Below are 24955 nucleotides of genomic sequence, written 5' to 3' on the forward strand. Positions count from 1 at the left end.
AGTCCCACAGCTCACCTGCAGTCTGTGGTTAATAACATGTGAATCTTCTATAGGAAAAGCATGCATTCAGTATCAGTATTAGGGCCACAGTTAACTGATATGAAACAAAATTAAATGATGAAGACAACTATTCATACCTTATTGTTCTAATTTTCTATCAGTATTAGGTTAATACCTAAGCTGTTTCTGGCTTTATCTGGAGGTTTCTATGTCCCCTCCTGTAAGCTGATGAGGTCTCTATTGTATAGATCTTTCTAGTTTTCTGCCTCTGTCTTTGCATGAATCAAGCTTAGTATCTTACTAATGCCTCCCCTAAGTAGGTTCACTTCCCTTCTTTTATGACCTTCTAGGAATTGAAAATATTCTTTCAGATATGGTCACAATTACAAGATGTTCTGATCTTCATGATTAAACATACTCGCACTCAGTGTCAGTACATAAGAAACTTTTATTTCAGGTAGCAGATTACTACCCTCCATTACTTTTCAGATATTTGCTTTCCTTGTTATTTTCTCCCTAAAATTGCTATTTGCCATTGTCAGTATTCCCCGCCCCCCCCCCAAGCTGTTTACCTGGGATCTTACAGATTTAGTAATTTATTTCCGCTCCATAGCAGATTTGATTATTGATGTTCAGCTGTAGTTAACAGAGAACTCAGCATATCCCAAGTATTAGGTGAGAGGCTGAGCTGAGAATCTAGGAGCATAGTGTATTAAACTACAGTGTCCACTAGAGATAGTAGTTTATCCCTTCGTCCACCCTCCACCCACCTAGTCCCTTTGTCTAATGAGAAAGGATTCATACACATTGATGAATCAAGTAATGTCTTGGAAAGGAAGAGGTGTAAAAAGCAACTATAACAATGAATGTATTCAAAACAAAATACCTATTGTTGGGCCTCTTTGTTAAACCTATGAACTTACTAACATTTGTGCCTCAGCCTCAGATGCTCTTTTAGGGCTAATGATATTCATTGAGGTTTTTAAAGACTTTTTAAAGGATTTTTTTAAATCTTCCAACATTTTAAAGGTTTTAAGATTTTTAAAGTAACCTAAAAAATGAATTCCTTTCTATGTGCAACCATCAGCCTCTGGAGGCTGAATCCCTCTGCACACATCCTATAGCTAGAGGTGGGCAAGTTACCAAATGGAGGTAATAACTGCCTCATCTCCTAGGGTTGTTAAGACAATAAGTTAAACCCTTTGAACAGACAGATCCTTAGTGTGTGTTTAATAAAAGACAGATGTTATGTAAATTTTAGGTATTTAAATACAGTCGTTTTCAGATGTTATTAGATTCTTCCTATCCTACAGGAATGTTATTGAAAAGTTTCAGTTCTAACAATCAGTGTAAGTGTAATATATTCAATGGTAAGGTCTATTGCAGGAGTGACATTTTAAATTTTAAAGAGTTCTTGAACTGAGGGCTAACTAAACAGCTTCTGAGAGAGAACACAAAAATGCGTAGGAGGGAGAGACATGGTATCATGGGAACCTCACTCCCAGTACACCAACCTGCAGTATGGAGGTATCACTGAAGGGTTCACACACAGACCAGCCTGTCCTGGAGCACAGTGAAAACTCAGTGGTTTAAAGGGCAACTAGACTACACAGGAAAGAGACCCATTTACTAACCCTAGGGCACCTGACAAACAGGAGGGAAACTGTGGGACCTCTCTCCAATGTTGGAGAGAGCACCAGAGAGCACCTTGATCACGGGCAGGAGCACAATCCAGGTACTCTAATCACCAACCAAGGCCATCCCAGCACCCTCGAGGCCCACACCAGTTCCAAGGCTTGGCCCCAGGACTCTTCACAGCCCTTGCCCTCTCCAGTCACAGCTCTGGGCCCTAGAGCAGCTTATCCCTCAGTCTCCCCTCAGCCTTCTCCAGTTTCAGCTTCCAGCTGGCCTGCCAAGGTGGCCCCAATACTGCTTGCCCCTGGGACTCCCCAAAGCTCACACTCACTCTAGCCACAGCTGCCACCCTGGTGCAGTTTGTCCGTGGGAATTCCCACAGAGCACTCTCTCTTTAGCTATAGCACTGAGCTTTGGCACAGCTTGCCTCTGGGATTCCCCATGGCCTGAGCCCAGAGAAAAGCAGCTAGTTACATACAAGGGATTCCCCCATAAGACTATAAACTGATTTTTCAGCAGAAACATTGCGGGCTAGAAGGCAATGGCACAATATATTCAAACGTAAAAGGGCAAAGCCTACCACCAAGAATACCCAGCAAAACTCAATTCAGAATTCAAAATTGAAGGAGAAAGTTTCCCAGAGAAGCAAAAGCTAAAATAAAGTGTATCACCACTAAACTGGCATTATAAGAAATGTTAAAGGGCCTTCTTTAAGTTGGAAAGAAAAGGCCTAAACTAAAAATAAAACCTGGGGGGAAATCTCACTGATAAAGGCAAACATTTCATAAATATAGTGGATCAACCAATTATAAAGTTAATCAAGGTTAAAAGACAAAAGTAATAAGAGCATGTGTAACTACAGTGATGAATTAAGGGATGCACATGTACACATACACACAAAAGAAGTAAAAGATGATGTCAAAAACAAATGGAGGGTGAGTAAAACATGTAGTGCTTTTAAAATGTGTTCAAATTTAAGCAACCATCAAGTTAAAAAAGACCACTGTAAGCCACTTGTTATGTAGGCATCTCACGGTAACTACAAACCAAAAACCTATAATAGGTGCACAAAAAATGAAGGGAACCTAAACAAATCACTAGAGTCCTCAATGTACAAGAAAAAAAGAGCAAGAAAAGGAACAGAACTACAAAAACAACCAGAAAACAATAAAATGGCAGTAAGTACATAACTGTCCATAATTTAAGTGTAAAATGGACGAAATGTTGCAATCAAAGGACATAGGGTGGCTGAATGGATAAAAAAAAAAAAAATCTGTGCTATGCTGCCTACAGGAGACTCACTTCAGATCGAAAGACACAGAACAAAGGTGAAAAGATGGAAGAAGATAATTTATGCAAATGGAAATGAAATATTGGGTAGCAATACTTACGTCAGAGAAAATGAATTTTAAAACAAAGACTGTAACAAAAAACAAAGAGGACATTACATAATTATAAGGGGATTAATCCAACAAGAAGATATAACACCTGTAAATATTTATGCACCCAGCGTAGGGACACCTAAATGCATAAAGCAAATATTAACAGACATAAAAGGAGAGATAGACAGTAACATAATGTTACTAGGGAACTTTAACACTCCTCTTACATCAATGGAAAAATCATCCAGATAATTTCAACAAGGAAACAATGGCATTTACACATTAGGTCAGATGAACTTAATATGATATTTACAGAACATCTGACCCTAAAACAGCAGAACATACATTCTTTTCAAGTGCACATGTAACATTTTTCAGGATAAACCACATGTTAGACCTCAAAACAAGTCTCAGTAAATTTAAGAAAACTGAAATAATATCAAGCATCTTCTCTGATCACAATGATATAAAACGAGGTATCAGTTACAAGAAGAAAACTGGTAAAAACAAACACATGGAAGCTAAACAACATGCTACTAAGCAATCAATGAGTTAACAAAGAAATCAAGGAGGAAATCAAAAAATATCAAGACAAATGAAAATGGAAATAATTATCCAAAATCACTGAGAGAAATCCATAACCATGCAGCCCTACCTCAAGAAACAAGAAAAACTCAAACAATTAATTTTATACCTATAGAACTAGGAAAAGAAGAACAAATCCCAAAGCAAGTAGAAGGAAGAAAATCATAAAGATGAGAGCATAAATAAATGAAACAGACTAAAAAAAAAAACAGTAAAAAAGATCAACAAAAACTAAGAGCTAGTTCTTTAAAAAGAAAAACAAAATTGATAAACCTTTAGCCAAATTCATCGAGAAAAAAAAAGAGGGCCCAAATAAAATCAGAAATGAAAGAGAAGTGACATCTGACACCACAGAAATACAAAGAATTTTAAGAGAATATTATGAATAATTATATGCCAACAAATTGGACAACCTAGAAAAAAAGTGGGTAAATTCCTAGAAACACATACTCTTTCAAGAATCTGAAAGAAACAGAAAATCTGAACAGACCAATTACTAGAAACAAAATTGAATCAGTAATCAAACAACTCCCAATAAATAAAAGTCAAAGACCAGATGGCTTCACAGGTAAATTCTACCAAACATTCAAAGAAGAATTAATAGCTATCCTTCTCAAACTATTCCAAAAAAATTGAAGAGAAAGGAAAGTTTCCAAACTCATTTCAGAAAACCATCATTACTCTGGTACCAAAACCAAAGAAAGACACTACAAAAAAAAAAAGAAAGTTACAAGCCAATATCCCTAATAGACATAGATATAAAAATCCTCAGCAAAATATTAGCAAATAGGATTCAGCAATACATTAAAAAGATCATATACCATGATCAAGTGGGTTGTATTCCGGGGATGCAAAGATGGTTCGATATCCGCAAATCAATCAATGCGATATACCACATAAACGAAATGAAGGATAAAATTCATATGATCATCTCAATAGATGAAGAAAAATCATTTTTAAAAAATCAACATCTATTTATGATGAAACAAACTGAAAAAAGTGGGTATAGAAGGAACATACCTCAACATAATAAAGGTCATATATGACAAACCCACAGCTAGCATCATACTCCGTGGTGAAAAGCTGGAAGCTTTTTTCTAAGATCAGGAACAAGATAAGGATGCCCACTCTCACCACTCTTATTCGACATAATATTGAAAGTCCTAGCGACAGCATTCAGACAATAAAAATAGGTATGCAAATTAGAAAAGAAGTAAAATTGTCACTATTGCAGAGGACATGGTACTATATATAGAAAAACTAAAGACTACTGGGATAAATGAATTCAGTAAAATTGTAAGAAAAAAATAACATTCAGAAGTCTGTTGTATTTCTATACACTAATAACAGAAAGAGAAATCAAGAAAACAATCTCATTTATAATTAAATCCAAAAGAATAAAAGACCTAGGAATAAATTTAACCAAAAGGGTAAAAGATTTGTACTCTGAAAATTGGAAGACATTGAAGAAAAAAAAATGAAGAATTAACAAATAAATGGAAAGATATACCATACTCATGGACTGGAAGAAATAATATCATTAGAATGTCCATAATACCCAAAGTGATCTAGGGAGTCAATGAAATCCCCATCAAAATACCAATGGCAGTTTTCACAGAACTAGAATAAATAATTCTCAAAATTATATATAATGAAATGACTTCGAATAGTCAAAGCAATCTCAAGGAAGAAGAATGAAGTTGGAGGTATCACACTCCCTGATTTCAAACTATACTGCAAAGCTATAGTAATCAAAACAGTATGGTATTGGTCAAAAGCAAACACATAGATCAATGGAACAGGATAGGGAGCCTAGATATAAACCCACACATATATGATCAATGAGTCCATAATAAAGGAGACAAGAATATATAATGGGAAAAAGACAGTCTCTTCAATAAATGGTGTTGGGAAAACTGGTCAGATACATGAAAAAAATGAAACTAGATCAATTTCTTTTACCATATACAAAAATAAACAAAATGGTTTAAATTTTTTTAATTTAAATTTAAATATTTAGAAAGATTTAAATATTTGACCTGAAACCATTAAAAAAAACATAGTCAGTAAACTCGTTGACATTAGTCTTAGCAATATCTTTTAGAAACATCTCCTTGGGCAAAGGCAACATAAGTAAAAATAAACAAATGGAACTACATCAAACTAAAAGGCTTTTACATAGTGAAAGAAACCTTCAACAAGACAAAAAGGCAACCTACTGAATGGGAGAAAATATTAGCCAATCATATAGAGGTTACTATCCTAAATATATAAAGAACTCGTTACAACTTAACACCATAAAAACAATCTTAAGCTGGGCAGAAGACCTGAATAGACATTTCTCCAAAGAAGATATATAGGCAGCCAATAGACCTATGAAAAGATGCTCAACATCACTAATCATCAGAGAAACGCAAATTAAAACCACAAAAGATATCATCTCACACCCGTCAGAATGGCTTTCATCAATAAGTCCAAAAACAACAAGTGTTGGCGAGGATGTAGAGAAAAGAGAACTCTTGTATACTGTTGGTGGGACTGTAAATTGCTACAGTCACTATAGAAAACAGTATGGAGATTCCTCAAAAAATTAAAAATAGAACTACCATACGACCTAGCAATCTCATTTCAGGGTATTTACATGAAGAAATGAAAACAATAACTCAAAAAGATAAATGCATTCCTATATTCACTGCGGCATTATTTACAAAAGCCCTTGAAAATTCATATTCGAAAAGATATTTGCACACCGATGTTCATAGCAGCATTATTACAGTGACCAGGACATGGAAGCAACCAAAGTGTCCTATGATAGATGATTGGCTAAAGAAGCTGTGGTACATATATACAATGGAATATTCTTCGGCCATAAGAAGAGATGAAATACTGCCATTTGCGACAACGCAGATGGATCTTGAGATAATCATGCTAAACAAAATAAGCCAGACAGAAAAGGTTGATAATCACATAGTATCACTTATATGTGGGATATAAACCTAAAAGCAACAAATGAACGGGATAAACAGGGACTCATGGACATGGACAATGGACTAGCAGTTGATTACCAGAAGGGAGGGGAGAGGAAGGAAGGGGAAGGGGAAAATAAAAAAACAAAATGTTAAAAAAATTATGTATATATAGTATGAAAAAAACAGGACGTGGTTCCATAGTGTAGCGGTTAGCATGTCTGCTTTACATGCAGAGGTCCTGGGTTCGTGTCCCAGTGGAGCCACAGTCCATGGTCTACAGCCATGCTACCCTGTACAAGCCCGATGTCTGATCTTGGAAGCTAAGCAGGGTTGGACCTGGTTAGTACTTGGATGGGAGACCACATAGGAAGACCAGGTGCTGTAGGCATAAATAATTATAATAAATATAAATAAATAAATAAACTGGTATTTAAAAAAAAAAACAATAGCCAAGATATGGAAGCAACCTAAGTGTTCACTGATAAATAAATGGATAAAGAAGATGTGATATGTACGTACAATGGAATATTACTCAGCCATAAAAAAAGAAACATTTTTTGTCATAAATATTTATGCAAAACTCACTATAATGAAAGAACACTGGTAAAATTGATATGGTAACAGTGCTTTATTAATTATGACCATTTACTCACATTAAGAACCAAAACATGGCTGAAACTGGCAGTCTTATTTGAATTTGTGATGCTCTGAGGGAGATATTATACCTGTTCATCTACTTATAATGGGATTTATTATTGTGGAATATTTTATGCAAATGATTCCCTCCCCCCAGTTTTTGCTATAATAATTACTTGGTAGGATGAAAGTAATAAATGTGACTGTGAGGAATAATCTTATTTTAATATCTCATTTTAATCTTAGAACTCAAATGGTTTCTTTCCAGCAACATAATTATATTTCTGAACAGTTCCTGAAAAGACATATAACCCATGTGATAAACATCTTAGATGTTTTATTTATAAAGTAAAAATTGACAACTAGAGCCATCATTTTACTTGTTAAAATATAGTAAAATTGAGAAAGTTTCCTTTTTAAAATTAACTTCTTGCCAGTTTACTGTTTTAACATGGCCTAAGTAAAATAAAATCTTGCCATTTGCATAAAATGGATGGACCTAGAGTATTATGTTAAGTGAAATAAGTCAAACAGAGAAAGACAAATACTATATAATTTTCTTTAAATATGGAATTTAAAAAACAAATGAACGAACAAAACAAACAGAAACAAATTCATAGATACAGAGAACAACTGATAGTTACCAGAGGGGAGAGGGGTGAAGGGACAGACAGAAAAGGTGATGGGATTAAGAAGTTCAAACTTTTCCATTATAAGTCACGGGAATGTAAGTATAGCCGAATGAATATAGTCAATAATAGCATAATAGCTATATACAGTGACAGATGGGTACTAAACTTATTGTGGTTATCGTATAAGGTATATATAATTGTTGACTCACTATGTTGTACATCTGAAACATCATTAATAATAAAAATAATTTTTTTAATAAAAGAGATCTTGGTACCCCATTTCCTGTTGTTAGGCCCTTCTTGGCTTAAGGGATTTCTATATTTCATAATAGGGAAATAAATGCAATAATAAAAACAATGATAACAAAACATAGGGTAAATCTTCTAGAAACTCACAGCTCAGTAGTTCACGGACTGCGTTACTGACCCCTCTGAGCTCTGCTTTTATTCCTGAAGGCGACGCTCAGCAAACCTGTCTGCATCCCTTCCCCCTGACCTGAGTGAAAGAAAATGTTCTCACTGTAGGAACCTCCAGAGCCAACCCGGACAGAGCAATAGGAGTTCTGTGGCCTCAGATGGACAATGCACATTTCTGGGGAGACGTCAGATGATATTGGGTGATTGTCTTTCACTTTGAGCATTTCCTTCTAGTTTATAACTGCTGCTCTCAAAGTTGGAGAGACAGGGCTGCTGAGACCACTCACATTTTGAAGGTCCAGAACTGTAGATAAGTTAAAACTAAAATCTTACAAATCAGGCATTATCCCTATTTTAGAAATGAGAAAATGTTAAAACTCAAGGGCAAATGCCTCTCTACATGCTTCCAAAATCCTTTTTGTTCCTTTTTACTGTGCCACAACATTGCGAACGGGCCATGATCCTCCTGCTATGGGTTGTTCTATAAAAATTTAGGTCTAAGGAATGGACACCAGTGATGCTGAAACTGCACATTCTAAGACATGCTATGAGTACTGGGCAGGGGGAGGCAGAGAAAGACTAGGAAAAATATGAATTAGAACTTTCATTTCTCTACTTCAGTAGACCTGCACACCTTCAATGCTCTGCTTTCGTGGTCACTGTACTGGTGAGATTACCCAGCACTCTACGTGTCCTGAGGCTTGTGATGATGGCCTTGACCCAGGGCTCAGTACTCAGGGCCTCAGGAAAACCCACTTCCTGCAGACTCTGATAAGCAAGACCGGGGTCGGTTTTGTGCAGGAAGGAGATTATTTTAGAGTCTGGACTCCTGTCGGCACTCCCTAGCACTCCCTAGCGTTCTTTGTAGGCCTAGAGAGCAGAGGCAGCAGTCACTTCTCCTGTCTCCAGCCATGCACAGAGCCCTTCTCCAGTGTCTTTCGAGAAGCTCCTCTTAGCTTTCAGACTCTTGACAATGCCCACAGCAAACACAACACCTCCTATGTGAAGCAGCTGCCATTTGCGTTTCCCATGCTTTCTATTTGCACAAATGCAGCATGAGATTAGAAATAGAAGTTTAATTAGGTGGTGGAATAGATTCCCTTCCCATTTCCCCAGGAGAGCTCTGTGAGAGACAGAATAGTTAAAGAATAGGAAATACAGTGTTTAAATTCACTTTCCATTTGGCAAATCCTCAGCCTGCCCCACTCTGTGAGGGTCTGTGCTGGCCAGCCTCAGTGCACACCCTGCTCACTGGGTCACATTTCCCCTCATGGAGCCCCCGCCAGGGCCAGATGCCTCAGCCTTCAAAGCTCTTCTTGTTTCCTCCACATTCATTTGACTAGTTGTTTCAAATATGCATATGAAAAGATTAAGGGAGATGGCAAATACAATTTTGTAACTACGTGAAAAGCTCAGGAGATTTACAGGTTTGCTAAGTATGTTATCAAATCATCAAGACCAGGGCAAATCGCATTGTGCTGTTGTGAACACAGTACATGTTAGCCACTGCGAATTACAGAGCAAGGAGTGAGCAGGATGCCCGGTCTAGCCCAGGCTCGCCTTCGTGGACTCCGTTGAGCTCAGGCAGGTGGAGAGCAGTGGGAGGGGGCGTGAGCGGGACTGGAGGAGGCCATTGGCCCAGGGGCGGTGCAGGTTAGCCAACCCACCAGTCCCAGGTTCTGACAGACCTTCACGCAGAGCCCCCTCAGGAAGTAGCGCTCCGGCTCTTGCCTTCACATACCCCATCATTTCTTCCTACATCCAAATCACCCAGAAAGTACAGGATTCCCAACTCTACCCCCTCACCCTCCCCAGCCAGAGGTTGCCTGGACCCTACCTAGTAACAGTGGTCATGGGGGGTGGGGAAAGAGGAAGATGGCAACTGGCTTTGAAAGCTCCCTCTCCATCTCTTTAACAAGAATTTAATATACAGACTTCTGATAACCCTTCCCAGAATGGTAGCAGGAGATGCCGAGTGGTCAAAGGGGTGGTGTAGGGAGCATTTGACTCTGGCCACAGCTCTAGTTATGTTGTTAAAATGTACATGTATTCGAGAATTGAGCAACCGGGCTCTAGAAGCCCAAGCAGAAGTCAGAGGAGGCGGACAGTCCCTACAGCTTGCTTCCTCAGCTCGCACGGAGCCAAGGCAGTAGATCCGTTTCCTAACTTGCGGCCCATTTTGCAGACTGCCTTTCTGACCCTTCTTTGTAACCAGGAGGAACCAATGCAACCTCCCCCCTCCTGCCTCAGGTCACCTTCCCTGCCACCATCCCCCCCACAACACACACCGCCCTCCTCTCCAAGAGACCTAGTGTTTCTGAGGCTAACTATATCTTCCCAGAGGAAAAGAAATGCATCTTGAGAGACACTGGCTCTCTCAGGTTGTAAGGCAAAACCTTGTAGCTCACAGCAATACTATGCCTAGGGCCTCAGACAAAGCGGAAAAGGCTCCCAGCAAGGAGCGCTGAGTGGAGAAACCTGGAGGCTCACAGAGAAGGATCTGCTTTTCCCGCCTCCAGCCAGTGACCAAAGGAACAGTGAGATTGCAGCTCCTCTCTGGCTTAGAGAACAGCAGAGCCAATTGCAGGTGGGAGAGGTAAGGAAGTGGGGTCCAGAGGGAGGCGCATGAACTCGAGAGACAGAGACCTGGCTGCCAATCTGGTGCCCCCATTGCCGCACTTAGACCTTGAGCGCATTGTTGACCTTGAACCTCAGCCACTTCCTCTATTTAAAAAGGGAATTTTCTACCCACCTTTCCAGGGCTGTCCGTGTAAGAAGACATGTGTGTAAAATGTCCAGCATTGAAGCCCAGGGCATTCTAAGTGCAAGACAGAGACCTGAGCCCTTTCTCCTTGCCCCACAGCACGCATGCACGCACAGTTCCCCAAGCCCTCCATTCGGCCCTCTTAATAGCTCTAACATTCATCTCTCCAGCCCACCCCACTGCTCGGACTTGGGGAGACTCCTGTGATTGCCCTTCCCCATGACAATGTAAAGCAGACTGACTCAGTGGGTAAAGAGAAGCCCACTGGGGACACACTTCTGAAATTGAATCAAACCCAGCTCAGATAAGAGTGATGCTGGACAAGGGTTTTGCCACATGGCCATCTACGACATGGAAAACCACACTCTAAGCACTGCGCCTGGCCCAGAGCTGCCCAGCAAATGTCCATTCCTGTCACTGCTTTGGCCTATGTGTTCTCTCGAGAACATTAAGGCCTCATCTTCTCAATTCCACGCTTATCCCTCAAATCCACTCTTCACAGAGCAACCAGAATATTCTCTTAAAATTATAAAGAAGGTCAGTCACTCCCTTGTTGAAAACTCTCCAAAGGATTTACGGACTCTGTTATGACACACTTTATACTTTAGGCCTCTCTTCACACTCTGGATGAAAGCTACTCAGTTGCAAAATTTGAGGCCAAGTATGTAGATTTACCTAGTCTTCAGTTCATCATTCTATGTGCTCAGTACATATATGGTGAACGAATAGACTAAGTTCCTTTATTGCCCCATTCCAGGCATCTCCTTGGAATGTCTCTGGATCTGCAAGAGTGAACACAGCTTGGGCGGTGGCGGAACCCAGGCTACTCCACACCCTGTGGCTCAGGACTGTGTGTCCTCATCCTCCTCCAAGGTCAGGAGCTGCTTGAAGTTGGCCCCTTCCCAGTATCTCCCACTGCCCCCTGTTGGGTGGGCAGAAGGTCAGGGCCTAGAGGAGTTTGGGTGGTGGAGCCTTGGGGCTTGGCTAGGAATAGGGCCATGGCCCCTGTGCCCTCGTGTTATGTTGGGTGGATCTGAAGGGTGTTCTCAGAGCTGGCAATGGACAGAGTCAGGACCTGGGCTGTGCGGTCCAGAGCTGAGCTATCACCTCCCAACAGAGCAAGGCAAGGGAGACATCTAAGAGCCAGTTACAGCACACACACCAGGGTGAAATTTGCTAGGGCAGAGACATTCTAAATCAGCTGCACCACCCCAGGAGCAGCCTGGAGAAAAGGGCAGCTCTCGCCCCCAGACATCATTAGTCACTTCAGACCCAGGCCCAGGGCACACCCAGGAGTCAACTCTTGATTTGGGTATAAGCGCTCTGTCATATGGCCATCCGTATAGTCTAGAGCCCTCCTTATCCCTCTCGAAGCCTGCCTTGACCTCCCTGGCTGGCCTCAGGACCAGGCCAGAGCACAGAGAAGGTAGAAACACAGCCGCTGGACTCGCTGCATGAGCAGCTTTCTCGGAGGAAAAAGTTGCAATTCCCAATATTACCATGAATTATCAGCCTCACGTTCTCCCTTGAATTATCAGTGAGTGAAGACTGACGAGTGCCACCCAGGCCTGGCCCTGGCCCTAAGGGAAGTAGGACATGGGAAAGCAGGAGGAGGGCAGGATGCCTTCCAGCCCAGCATACTGTGGGTGGCACTGAATGGTTTTTGAATGAATGAATAAAACAATAGTATTCCCTCAGGTAACCCTATTTTTCAGAACTTGTACCAAGTCTCTTCATTTCTACCCTTAAGACACCTTTTGGCACGAGTCCACCAGGGCTAAGTGAACAGACTAACAGGCTAACAGGACCCCTGAGTAACATTACTGCATTAAGTTAAGACAAAAGGAACAGAAAATGGATTCCTTTTTGGTTTTACCATAAAGTCCAACAGACTTTATTTGTTGGAGGAAAAAAATTAATATAAATTAGAGAGATCCATTATTTTGCCGGTAGAAATTAAAGTTGAGAAGTTAAAAAAACTTGCCTAAAGTCACACAGCAGAAAGTGAGTTGGAATCAGAACAGTCTCATTTTCAGACCACAGAGGCCTGATCACTGTGAGAACAAGGAAGAGCAATGACTCATTCACTCTAACTTGGGTGGACTTCACCTTGCTTGGATCAACCACCAAACCAAAAAAAAAAAAAAAAGCAATGCTAAAGAAATACGTGAGGTTCAGGGTGCAAGAGATCTGTTTGCACACACTCCCAGGCCTCCAGGGCCCCTCAGAGGCGGCCTGAGGTCAGCGTGGGCCTGTGTGCAGAGAGGTGTTCGGCCCCTGCCCTTGCTGTCTGCTGTACTTGAGGCAAAGGGCAAAGAAGGACATATTCTGGCCTTAAGAAAGAGTTGGTGCAGCAGAGACAGTGATGTTCACCAAATATCCTCCTACCTCCCCAGGCGCCATGTGGCTAAGAGTGGCCCTGTGACTACTTCTGACCAAAGTAATATGAGAAGAGACCAGTGTTGCTCCTGGGCGAGGTGCTGGAAGCGCCTGCGGGGTTCACCAGTCTCTGTGGTTCTGCAGCAGGCGGGGCGCGGCTCCTGAACAGAGGCCTGAGAGGTGGGCCTGAGTGGAGCGGGCAACGAGGCAGACTGGGTGAGAGCGATTTTTAAGAATTCAGGAGTTTGTTGCGTAAAAGAAAGCAGACTCTAGAGAGTACGTGCTGAATGGCTACATTTATGTAATGTAGCAAACAGTAAAACATACCTCCCCTGTTACTATTCAAGATCCACTTACCCTGAGAGGGAGGGAGCATCGGGAACTGAGAAAAAAAACAGGGCGACTTTGTGGGGATAAAGTTCTCTTTCTGGTCTAGTGCTGATTCCACTGGTACAGATTGTGAAGATTCTTCACGCTGTCCACTTATCTGTAAATGTTTGTATTTTATATTTCAGTTAAAGGCTTTTAAAATGCACTAGCTTCATCATTATTGAAAAGCCTCAGTGAAATGTTTATTTGTGCACAATGTTCTACAAGGTTTTACCAAAGGAGAACTGCACACATCTCTTGGATTCTATGTTTAAACTGGCATTTCAGGGCTGATTTATGGCTGGCATTGATTCTGCTGCTGTTCCACTTAGAACAGAAATGAGTATAATCCATAACCATTTGTTTCTTCCCAAGGCCGTGGGCTAGAAGAGGATATTGATTTGTAAGAGTTACTTACTCATGCTGACCGAAAACTGCCTGCCGGCTCCGGTTTTCTGAAGGACGCCAGGCTGACTCAGCCAGCCCCGAGAACATTCAGTTCCAGAGTGTGAGGGGACCAAGAAATAGAACTCCTTCCCTCAGCCAAATGCTCCCTCAGGCTGTCACTGTGGTCCCCAGTTCAGCAGCCACAGCCCACAGCTTCAGCTGGCAACATGTTAGAGATGCACATTCTTGAGCCCTATCCCTGACCTGTGAATCAGAAACTGTGGGAGTGGAGCCCAACCGACATCGACATCAATGCTTTAACAGATCCTCCAGGTGATTCTGATGCACATTAAAGTGAGAACCACTGTGCTAAATCAGTTGGGAATTGAAGCCAAAAAATAAGCAGGTGAAGGTCAAGATCATCTTGATCACTGACAAAGCAAGTACTGGAGAGTGCAGCTTATACCTGTGGCAACAGATTTCCTAATATTGAACCCCAAATTAGGTGGACTTACCCTTCCTGTGGGAGCCCGGTCCTGCTAGGCTATGAAGGAGCAGACCATAAATCTCTGTTTCCTGTAGACAGCCAGCTCTCAACAGAATAAGAGGAGGAAGGACTGGTACACAGCTCTTTTCCAAACTCACCGGTAAAATAATTCATCCCATCTGCCCAGAAGGGGATGCAGGCTGGCCAAGAGGGCAGGAGTGTTGTGCGAGAGTGTTGTATCTGTGCCGAAGGAGGGAACTGTCCGCCACCGTGTTTGAGTGTGAATGTGGATTATTACTGACCGGAAGTGATCAGCTTTCTTCCCTTTTGGGTTGCTGCACCCCTGTCGGCTCTGCCTCCTAGATCAGGACTGAAGTCCAACAGTTTACAAGGGCCAGGGGGCACTCTTCACAGCGCTGCCCCGTGGCTGGGTGGGCGGTTCGTGAAGAAAAGTGGCTTCTTATTCCGAGGTCTCAACATCCCACCCACCTGTCCCAGCAAGTGTAGACTACAGTCTTTCCGCTCTTGGCAGAACAGACCCCAAGAAAAAATCCAGTCGCTAAGATGCGAAAGGGGAGAGAGAGCTGAATATATTGTTTCCTCAGAAGGAGTTGGACCAGGTGATGTCCAGGACCAGGGCCAAAAAGTGCAGAAGGTGATGGTGCAGCCCATCAACCTCATCTTCAGATACTTGCAAAATAGATCTCAGATTCAGGTGTGGCTTTATGAACAAGTGAATATGAGGATAGAAAGCTGTATCGTTGGTTTTGATGAGTATATGAACCTCGTATTAGATGATGCAGAAGAGATTCATTCTAAAACAAAGTCAAGAAAACAGGTGGGCTGGATCATGCTAAAAGGAGATAATATTACTCTGCTCCAAAGTGTCTCCAACTAGAAATGACTGATGAAGTGAGAAATTGTTGAGAAGGCAATAGAGTTTGTGTTTTTTAGGTATACTTTGTTCATGAACATTTATTCATATCGCTTTGATTTCCCTTATGTTATTAGCAGATAACAATAAATGCTGTGGGATTGTTTTTTTAAAAAATAAATAAATAAATAAGTGATCTTCATAACTCTCTTCTGCCTCTCAATTGCCCATATTTGCCATCCCATGACTTTCCTTTTTGGCATTAAAAGTCTGCTACTCCTTTCCCTTTCCCAAAGGGGGAGAGATTCAAAGAACAAAAAAGATCTTAGAAACCATTTAGTCCAAACACCTCATTTTCCAGCAGACAAATCAGAGGGTTGCAGTGACATGTGCAAGTTCTAACTACTAATTAGTGGCAAACCCACAACGCACGTCCAGGTTTAACACCCGCAGGCTGAAAACCCTCAATCCTCCACAGCTCCATAAACAAGCTTAGGAACTGTTGCTTGTATAGTGTTATCTATAACTAAGCTTATCTTATACCACACTATAACAAGAAGCCACTGATAATTTGTCATGTATCTTTTCAAATCATTTCTGCCTGTATTGCCAGTCTTGGCCAGACAAATCTATGTGAAGGAAGTGTGTCAAGTGCTATCACATGGGTATTTGCTGTGGAAGGCAGCGGCCTGCAGTGTGCCTTCTTTAACTCTGGACCCTGAGCCTCAGGTTGTCTGATGAACCTACTAAAAGGTGAAAGTAAGAACCGACCTGGCATGATCAGTTGTCTGATCAGTGGTTCAAAGAGCTCAACCTGATGGTTTCCTTGAGGGCTTCCAGTCTATCTTGTTTTAATACATAAAAAGTTATCTCTTCAGGTGCTGCTCGCAAACCTCTGCCATAGGAAACCCAACTTCCAGCTCCACTGCATTCCCGGGTTCTATGGCCAAATGGTTTTCCACCAACTTCCACTATAAAGGCGGAGAGGCCTGAGAGAGAGCAATTTAATAGGAAATCACACAAAGTATGTGGTTATCTTTCAAGTGATAAAAAATGCCCAATAACCAAAGATTTCAAGTAAATTATGATACCAATTTGGGAACAAATATTCCTTGATGTTAGACAAACAGTATTGCTGCCGAACAAAAAGTTATATGCTCATGTGTCCCCCTTTAGGAGGACACTGTTTCTAAAACAACTAGACAGTACCCTTGAAAAACATCAGAGACAGATAAAAAATTTAATATCATGTTGGCATGTTTTATGTGGTTTTTCTGAAAAATAAAAAATAAAAAGGGTACCTTTGTGCCTGGCAGGTAAGTACCTGCCATATAATTGCAGCATAATAAATTTTTGGAGAATGTAAGAGTGATTAGTAAACTAGCTGGTAGTACTCATGTCACAAACCGTCAGTCACCCAGTCCTCTAAGCTTCAGTCCTTGGACATGCAAGCCACCTCAGACAGCCAGGAATAGTGCCACCTAGTGAATTAATAATGCTGCTTCACTCCCAGCTCTGCCACAATACTCCTCAACCTTCTTTCTCCAAACACTGGCCAACTGCAAACTAACACTTTGTGAAATCAGAGAAGATGAAAACCTGAGATGGGGAAGGCAAGCCCCACTGGTCAGTAGGGTAGCTGAGAATGTGATAGTTACTACCTACTATCAGATGCAGAATCAAGTGGAGAGTAATACCAGGCTGGTGTTAGAATATATTTATTGCTACATTTATATACAATTATACAAACAGCCCAGATAGGAAGGAGAACGTTGCATCAATTTCTCCAGAGTTCACAGATGTGCACAAGTAGACAGAGCTGTACACCATGAATCTGCTTTCAGTTCAAAGCCAAAAATAAGTCACATACATTTTTTGAAAAAGTGGAAAATTCTTGGAAATTCTCTCTATATATCCCTCCTTACAAGCTAGTCATGCAGACAAAAAGTGGGCTCTCAGAAGCTGATGCCTTCAAGCATCTGTTTGGGGGTTGGTGCCTTGAAGATGGGGTGCAGTGGATGCTGGCTTAGGACTGCAGGGTACAATGCAGAATCCCAAGTCCTGGCCCATCTTTCTAAGGTCTGTCCCTAGAAAAGGCAACCAAGAGGTGTTTGGAGAGAGACAGGAGAGCAAGAAAGAGAAAACCAGCAATCAACTGAGATGCGGAGAGAACCATCAGCAAGAGCCCTGGTTGCGGGAACAAGTGTCCATCTGGTTCCAGCTGAGATTCTAGACTTTGGAGGATATACATGTTCAGAACATCAGGCAGGTCTTGGTAGGTCCTTATGCTAAAGCTCGCCATACGTCAGATGCCAGGGGCCTGTGTGAAGACAGAGAAAGTGAACAAGAAAGTTAGGCAAGAAAGAAGAAAATGCAACAGATGTGACTATAATAGGATTGAAATAGAGATGACCCTGATTGAAATGGTACATTTCATAGATAACTGTTAGCCATGGTTGAATTTACTATTGAATTAGGAAGGGGAATGGATGCTGAAGAAATGTCATGACATACGGATCACAGCAAAACAAAAGTGATTCCATGGACAATACCCTGAGCTCAGCCCAGCTAGAATTATGTTTGGTCTCAAAGGGAATCGAACACAGCAGACCTCACAATGTTCCGATCCAGAATTATGATGTAGATATGATGTAAACACACTCCCTTTCAGGTCATGGTCTTATAAACCTTTGTGACATGAATCACAAGAGAAGTCGCTGAGCAGCCTATGGGGCATGTGTGCCCAAGAGTCATATGAACTCACTGTATTTACACCAGTTCCGTCTTTCCCACCTCGGGCCACTTCCCAGCCCAGGGGTCCAGGAAAGAGGGTCTTCGGATCAGGTCTAACATGGCCTCCTAAGCTAAAATCAGCCTAGTCCCTCAAAGAAAGAGCAGGCCTGAAGGTTGAAAGCAAGAAGTGTGTGGGTCCGACCATCAGAGGCGTTGGGGCTGATTAGTAATTTGGATACGGCCTGTACCTGAGGCTGTAGGGCATTCTATCCCTGAAGAAACCAGCCAGCTACAGCTTGTCCATGGCTATAAATGTCACCTCAAATTCCTCACCACGACAATCCCAGAAGCCAAAGGAAGACTAAATGAGAGTTCGATGCAAAAACCCTAAAGACTATAGGAAAAGAATTGCAAAACCACTCGGAAGTCCTTGTGCTCTTTCTTGGGTCAATAACATTATAATCAGCTTTGGAGGGGGCCAGCAGTTCTTCCAAGGCTGCCAGCTCTGTGACATTTCAAGCTGAAGGATGTGGCAATTGCCAGTTCCCTTGATCCTTTAATAAGTTAATCTCTGGATGATTCAAAATCTCTGTCATTTGATCTTGACTTTTCTAGTGAGTCATGCAGGAAATTCATTTTTCTACTTCTGATGACAGTAGCAAGAGTCAAACTCACTCAAAGCCTTGCTCTAAAAAAGCAAAATTAACAGATAAAAATCAATGAGGAAAACTGCCAAATATCAGGCAAGTTTTAATTTGGGGAATTTTACCAATTGGCAAACAAAATGGAAAGAGTTACATAAATTCCTGCATTGGAAGAAGTAGTTTAAAGCTAAGAAGAATATCGTTTATGGCAATATATGGAATTCTAAGAACACGTTTTAACCAAGGATTTTAGCTTAAATATCAGGAATAAGTCTAACAGGATTACATAAATTCACAATGCTCCACCCCTTTCAAATCAAGTGAGAAAGAATGGTGATGGATGTGTCACAAGCCTTTCAAGTGGGTTTAAAACAATGAAGTGTTTTGGTGATGTCGTGGAATGTCAGAAATTCTTGCATGACTTTAAACTCATTTCAGAGCAATCCAAAATTCGAGGCCAAAGAAGCAAATCATTTCTAAAAATTCCCCACCCAAACTGAACATATATGACCATTTTTATATGTCTCACGAAAAAAACTTAAAAATAATATTGTTACAACGGACATTTATCCCACATCTCAGGTATTATCTCAACTATATTCACATAGAACTAGAGTTAGGTTTATAGAACTTTCGCAGGCTTAATCAGCAAATTGGGGGAACTCCAATGAACCATTCAAGATCTGTAAGATAAACTGCACTGCTGTGGTTTTATTTAGAAAGGGGATAGGAAAAAACAGTCTCTGCCAACAAAATTAAGGAATTTTAAAACAACCTGTTATCATGAGAATCATGTTTATCAATGATTTTAAAATATTTCCAAATTGAGATCAATGCATAATTAACCAATCATGGAATCCTTCTATTCAATATATTTGTATGGCACCTCATTTTTAAGTATATCTGAATATTTTTAAAAAATAAGAATAAAACCTAACAGCAGCACACAAGTGTCACACATGTGAGCTTTTGCACTATAATATTCACTCTACATCAAGAAGGTTCTTTCACAAAGGTAAAAGAACAGACTAAAGTAGCATGTCCAATCAGTTCACCAAGACTACAGGTAAAATCTCAATTTCATAAACTATCTGACCTCAAAATTTAAATTAGAGGAAGATGTTCTTGACTAGCAAAGAGCCCAAGAGATGTAAAAAAGCAAGAAAGAACCTGGAGGGAGAGAAACTAGACGCTGTAATGGGTAGGGGATGCTCTGGGTCAGACCCTTTGACTGAGAATTCACTAGGCCAGAATAAGGCTCTGGGCTGTGGATTAACAGTTCAGATTTTATGGGGTCCCACCAGCGGAGAGGTATGGCAGGTCTAATGAGAAGGTGGGCTGGCCTAGCCACAGCTGCCAGTTGTACTTACCTGGTGAGGGAGGGAGCCTTCTTCTTAACTGTTACATTTGCTTTATGCTGTTTTGGCAAGAGCGCATCTGGAACAATGCATACAGTTTGGGTCCCCACCTTTCAAAAGAGACATCAAGAGGTTAGAAAGCATTTAGCAAAAGAACACAGAAGGAAGCTAAAGAGTATAGAATGCCAGGGCCACCTTATCATTCTGGATTACGTAGGGTCTCTGGGTAACCAAATTGCCAAAGTTATCTCCTTATTAATCTTTAATTTTTTTCTTCAATCTACTTTTGAATCTCCATTATTACAATATGGAAATAAGACTAACGTTAAACCTCCCTTTTAAATAGATGTTAGAATTCTAATAGTTGCAACAACTCTACACAAACTTCACAGTTTCACAAGAATAATGGATCTCAAAGCCATACACATCAAAGCTTTGTAAGTATTAGAGTACTGCTGAAGACAGATTTTACTTTTCCTTTGAGATTCTCTCTGATTAATGTATGCACTGTTAAATGTCTTTCAGGCACCAACCAGACTTATAGACCCCAAATACTCTGTGGTACCTACTTTGAAGTCAACAGTTGCTATCCTTGAATCAGCAAGTTCTCAATATACTCTGCTATATCTGCCTACTAAAAGACTGGGGTGGGTTAAAACAAACAACAAAAACAACCTCTCCTTCAGCCATGTTGGCATTGCCGTGGTTAAAGAGACCAATTTCAGCCCTACTTTCTCTGGTCTGTCTTCTTCAGCTGACTCTGCCATTCTCAGATACAGTCCTTGGAGACACCAAAAACAAAGTCTTGATTAACTCTACAGAGAAACTGCTAAATCAGCCATGTTTATCCATGTGTCAGTTCACTGAGTGGGGAGAATATTGCTTACAGTATTTTCTATGCTCTTGGGTTAAGCAATTAGAAATTCAGTTACTAGCAATCTCTGTCTTATAAATTGGCCATATACCAAAAAGGCATCCATGGTGAGCTGTTTCCCATAGAAACCACATTATAGATGTCAGTCCAGTTTCCAGGCAGTTTAACCCATAAAAACTGAGTCTTTGCAGTAAAATACAGTAGAAACCCCAAATTTGTCAGAGCTAGTAATAAAAAAACAGAGAAACAAAGAAACTTATTAACATTTTTATAATTTATCTTTAGTAATTGAGCTGGATGTTAAACTGGGTAGAATTAATTAGATGACTAAGTAATACTTGAAATTTAAGAACATTTTAAAGGAAATTTTAAGAATTTTCAAGGACTTAGAAGGTTAGCGGAGTTGGCACTTTATTGTATCAAGTGTCATTTAAAAATGTATTGCTGTATTTTTTTCTTTTGTCATCAGTCCTACTCTCACTCCGATTAACCATAATTAAGGTAGATTTATCCTCATAAAGGAACAAAGGGAGAACGAGCAAAGGAAGGAAAAGAGAATGATTTCAATAAGTATATTGAGAAAATCTGGAAGCGCAAGAGAAAGGAGGATAGGGGAGAAAAGAAGCTAAATGTAAGGTACAAGAAAGACAACAGAATTAACGAGGGGTTACAGTGATAACAGGGGAAACTACATGCATACTAAAGGAGGTGAAGGTATCAAGTCGGAAATTTCCAACGTGTGCCACTAGGTGGCGATATGAGATTAAAATAATTTGGTTGAAGACAGCAACCCCTGAAGGAGAGTGAGGGGGAGATACCAACAAATCAGGGGAGTGAGTATATTCACAATACAGGCGACCCTGGATTGGGGGGAGCGCCAGGCCATAGGTTAGGACATATATCAAGTTATCCCGGGCACACAGACTTGGTTTAACATTAGAAAATCGATTTATCTAATTCAGTATATTAACAAACAAAAAGCACACAACATATTATCATAATATACACATAAATTGCATTTGATAAATTTTAAATCTTTTTATTAAAAAAAAACTCTAGCAAAATAGGCATATGTATATAAAACGACATCTCATTAACCTGATAAAGGGCATGTGTCTAAAACCTCCAGCAAACACGTAGCAGCAAATGTTAGAAATGTTAGAAGCATTCCTCTTAAATCAGAAATGAGATGCCGCTTATGTTTCACATTGTACTAGAAGTTTCAGTCAGGTCAATTCAGTAAGGAAAGAAAAAGAAGTAAACATATAGCTTGAGAAGACAAACTGAGAATTGTCATTATTTGCAGAAGATGACTCTTCATGGAAAAAGCCCAAAAGACTTCACGAATTATTAGAAACAATAAGAATTAAGGTTTTTGAATATAAGGTCAGCAAACAAAAATCAGTTTCATTTCTATACATCAGAGACAAACTCTTAAAAGATAGTAAAAAATAAGATGCTTACTCATAAACTTAACAAAAGAAATATATTATCTTAATGCAAAAAACAAAACAACTTTACTGAAATGTATTAAGACATCAATAAATGGAAAGATATTACATATTCACGATCAGGAATACTCAATATTATACAGATGTTACTCCTTCCCAAATTAATCTATTAATACATCTCCAACCCAAATTCATTTTTTCCACAAAATTTAAAAGAATTCTAAAATTTATGTAGAAGAACAAAGGGCCAAAACTAACCAGGAGTTTATTATAAAAAAAAAAAGTAAATTACCTTTTTTAAAAGCTCTATCATATATTATAAATCATTATAAAGCTATGGCTATAGGAATGAAGACAGAATGATCTCGACACAGAGATAGACAACTGACCGTGGAACAAAATAGGAACTATACATGTGTACACTTGACATAGGTAAAAAGTCACAATGTGATCAGTGGATGAACTATAAAAGTATTAAGACAACGAGTCATCCAGATTAAAAAAAAAAAAAAAGGATCTATACTTCATACTATAAACAAAAGTTATTTCTGGCTGAACTAAAGACTTGTGTAAAATAACTAAATTTTAGAGAAAAATGTAAAAACTCAAAACTTTAGAAGAAAATATAGAATATCACGACCTCAGGGGAAGAATTTCTTAAGACACACACACACACACACACACACACACACACACACACACACACAAATCACAAGGAGAAAGAGTTCTAAATTAAGCTACAATAAAATCTAAAACTTTTATCCATCAAAAAAATCATAAAGATAAGAAAAGACAAGGCACGACAAGGATGGAGATATCTGTAAAAATCTAAATGTCAAAATATTAGTAACCAGAATATAAATTCTATAAACCAATTAAATCAAGATAAAGAAGCTAATAGAAAACAGTCATTTCAAAAAAGAAGACACATGAAAGGCCCATAAATAAAAGAAAAAATATAAATTATACTAGTAATCAAGAAAATGCACATTAAAAGCACAGTAAGGTATCATTTCAAGCCTATTGAATTGGCAGAAATGTAAAAATCTAGTGATATCAAGGTGGTGAAGATAAATTCCTACTTTGGAAATCAATTTGATGGTTACATAGTAAAACTGAAGCTGTGCACACACCATAACTGAACAATTCCCCCATCTCGGCTGTGAGGATACTGTTGTTCACATTCACTAGGAGACACCATTCAAGAACAGTTACCGCTATATCATTTGCAAAATAAAACTGGAAATAATCCAAATGCCCATGACTAGGGGAATGGATAAATTGTAATGCATTCACGAAACAGATATTCTCATAGACGCGCAAGTGAATGAACTATTGCTACGTTCATCAACATGGGTGTATGTGTGTGTAATGAAACTACATAAAGTTCATGTGTGTAACACTAGACTTTATATTGCTTGTGGATACAAACAGTAAAAATCAAAGAAAAGGATGATGTGATAGAGGAGAAATACAAATGCCAAAGCTACTGGCAATGTACTGTTTTCAAAACTGATACGTGAGTATCTTATATAAAATACGTTTTAATAATATATACTATATATAACATATGTTCCTTTATTTGTTCCTAGGCATATGTTCCTAGGCACACATCTTTCCCTAACACTGTTGTAAAACAATCTCTAGGTTTTAAATGTTTAAAACAGAAATTAATGGAGGAAAAATACTATAGTAGACAGGGAAGTTATAAATTTGGTTCCAATTATCTTTAGTCTTTGAACCATTCGAATTTTGAATGTCTCTAAGAAATCATCTAGGTAAAAGAGTGAATAGTTCCTCTAAGGACACTGAGTAAAAGAGGCAACCTCATTGTTCCCAGGATGATCTCTAAACCAGTGATCCCCAAAGTGTGGTCCCAGAATAAGAGCACCAACCTCATCTGTTGAAAATGCGAGTTCTTGGCCCCCACACAGATTTACTGAATCAGGAACTCAGGGAGGTGACCCTGCGATCTCCATTTTAATATGCTCTTCAGGTGATTCGGATGCAGAATTGAGAACTGCTGCTGAAAGTTTTTCAAGTGTGTAAGGAAACCTCTCCATTACAACAAAACAAGACGCCCTCCTATGATCAAATCAACATTATAGATGACTGAGAAAACCAGACCATTTTTTAAATCCTTTAATTCAGGGGTCAGCAAACTATGGCTGTGAACCAAATCCAGCTCTCCATCTATTTTCGTAGAGACCGTGATTATAAAAATTTATTAATCAAAAGACAGATATTTCAGATAACAGATAAAAATTGAATAAAATTCAGATTTCACTGTCCATAAATAAAGTTTTATTGAAGGGTAGCCATGCTCACTCATTTTCATGTGCCTATAGCTGCTTCTGTAACACAGCGGCAGAGCTGTGT

The 24955-nt window shown here is 39.8% G+C and overlaps 1 long non-coding RNA gene and 1 pseudogene across 2 annotated transcripts; one reads left to right on the top strand and one right to left on the bottom strand.

The window, feature by feature from the left end:
• The first annotated feature begins 6843 nt into the window (after nucleotides 1-6843).
• Nucleotides 6844-6959, top strand: LOC120607124 (uncharacterized; annotated as a pseudogene).
• A 10259-nt stretch (nucleotides 6960-17218) lies between these two features.
• Nucleotides 17219-23205, bottom strand: LOC120607113 (uncharacterized). Of its 2 annotated transcripts, XR_005654061.1 has the most exons (3): nucleotides 20927-23205; nucleotides 20264-20361; nucleotides 17219-17836 (listed from the first exon to the last, which is right to left on the bottom strand). It is a non-coding gene; the product is annotated as an uncharacterized LOC120607113 (long non-coding RNA). The 2 variants fall into 2 exon arrangements; XR_005654060.1 differs by having other exon boundaries at nucleotides 20264-23205.
• Nucleotides 23206-24955: the final 1750 nt, after the last annotated feature.

Source organism: Pteropus medius, unplaced genomic scaffold, assembly GCF_902729225.1.
Source record: "Pteropus medius unplaced genomic scaffold, Ma_sr-lr_union100, whole genome shotgun sequence".
Classification (NCBI taxonomy): Eukaryota; Metazoa; Chordata; class Mammalia; order Chiroptera; family Pteropodidae; genus Pteropus; species Pteropus medius.